Source organism: Diadema antillarum, unplaced genomic scaffold (assembly GCF_040938485.1).
Source record: "Diadema antillarum isolate AM-2024a unplaced genomic scaffold, OU_Dant_1.0 scf00000119, whole genome shotgun sequence".
Taxonomy (NCBI): domain Eukaryota; kingdom Metazoa; phylum Echinodermata; class Echinoidea; order Diadematoida; family Diadematidae; genus Diadema; species Diadema antillarum.
Window position 1 is genome coordinate 1 of NW_027271008.1, and position 2,489 is coordinate 2,489.

Here is a 2,489-nt window from a genome sequence, read left to right on the forward strand (position 1 = left end):
ATTTACTTTCACTTTGGAAGTAACAAAAAAAAAATGTGATATGAAATATTAATTGAATATGTCACAAAGGCAGGTAATCAGGACATAATCCCATGTTTGCTCGTTGACTTTGAACTTTGCTGACCCCCGAACGGATTTTTAATTCCCACGAAACTCATTATGTCTTCAGCGGCACTTAAATTGAGCGGATCAAGCCCGAATCAATATTACCAACAGCCCATGCTGTAGTGGCGCGGCGCCGGAAATCGGGATGAGGGATTGGCAGTCAGTGACCGGGCAGCTTCGGTCGGGGAAACATCTCCCTCACGCCTCGCCTGCTCGCTTTTTAAAGCTCAACCGTATAGCTCCGTCGATGAACTTCAAACAAACAATTAAACAAACAAACAAGCAAACAAACACACAAAACTGTGTCATAAAATGTCACGAATATTGCAGGGTATTCAATGAGTGCATGTAGTATCAAGAAACGGTGACACCACATTTGCTCCTGCGACTATAATCAATTGCGCCGGTCTTATTTTCTCCAAGGACTTATAGGGTTAGGGTTAGGGTTAGGGTTGTGATGAGGTTTAAGGTTTAGTTTAATGTGACGATTAGGATTTAGGGTTAGGGTTATGTTTCAGAGCAGAATGTATGTTTTGCTTACAGCGTGCAAAAGAGCAATTGTCACAGGACCAATAATGTCATGGAGTCTAAAAAAAAACACATGTTATTGTAGTTTGGGTTAAGGTAGGCCAGTCAGAAGAAAACAAAATGATATGTACATGCGGTGTTCCTCACATAAAGATGATTTAAATTTCCTTGTTTGTCATTATATTAGTCAATCCCCTTGACATAATTATACCTACCCTTTCCTATGTGAGTTTTATAGAAGGAAAGCTTGTATCTTACTTATTGCATGATGTTTGCATTAGCGTGAAATGAAAGGGGAAAATCTTTTCGAAAGGTGACTTCGCACAACTACATCGTGCTTTAAACACCACGGACTGGCGGTTCCTGCTATTCTACTTTGTGCATCGCAGGCTTTACCGATGACATGCGATTAAATTTTCGGGGAAACCGTCAATTGTCTAATTTCAGAGTACATCGTTCTTATTGGAATCATTGCTGCTGTACGTGTTTTGGTGCCAATGACCCTGACTTTATCATTGATATACGTACCAGTGGTGTATCAAGACTATTATAAAATAATGTTAAAATTGATGTTGTTATTAATTGAACGCTCTTGTCATATGGGACGTCGTGTGGGGCCTTTGTACTGGAAGAATGATTATGGATACAAGCTGTAATAGAATCACCCTTGAGGGCATACATGAAAAAGCCGGTGCTAGATATTGACCTTTCCATTTACAGCGTAATGAAGTCTCCAAAATAAATGGTAATAATAATATTTTGTAACGGGGAGTGAAGTTCGTTTTATTACTAATTTGTAAATATCTCTTGATGAATTTACATCTCACTTAGATAGCTGATTAATTAGTTTATACACACAAACACACATACACATACACACACATACACACACACGATGATAATGAATTAATCTATTTGTGCCACATGTAAGTTTGGACAGTTGGGGTTGATTTCTATTTCCGGAAGTCGACCATTATTATACCAAAGCATCTGTGCATTCGAATTGATTGTAACGCACGGACTATTTTTATTTCCTCGCACCGGACACGTTTCAGTGCGTGGGTGTGTACGTGTCGGAACGCATGTACATTTGGTATTAACTTTTAATATTTGATGGTCATTCATCTCCACTTGGTCTATTTCATTATAGATTTGCCTTGATACACCTGTAATACGTTTACGGCTGACGTTCGTGCATTGGCGGCGCTGTAAACGGGGTGCCCGTTTGGTCACAAGGCCTGTGACCTTTGCTTGACCGCTCTTCCCGTATGTGAATATAGGTGTCGCGTACACGCCGGTAATCAAATATCACAGCGTGCATAATAATCAAACATGACACTGAATTTGTAATTCGAAGATGTATGTGTATGAGCATCAATGCATGCATTTGTATAACATATATCCATGCATTAAATAATACATAATAACGATAAATTGTGTCATTTTTGCATTGGTTAATTTGCTTTATGTCTACTCAGTTTTGTGATAACGTATAGCGTCAATGGCTTTCAGGGTGAGGGTAAGGGGGCTGTACGAATGGCTTCATTAGTGACCTAAAATTTGATCTTAAAGATAAGTTGCGAGGTGATGACCCCACCATTCCTCTTATCACATCCGTAGTTGCGACCAATAATACTGTTCAGTTACAGAGTTTGTACAACTTTAACATTTCATATTGTTTAAAAATACTATCATTGTTTGTCCGAATGATATGACACTTTGAATATTCTGTTCATCTGAATTTATGCTATGTTTATACCTATCCAAGCCACGGTGAACGTGATTCGAACTGCACTTTGAACTAATGATGATCTTACCCGGTCAATGAGGCTACACAATTTCAAAGTAACTGACGA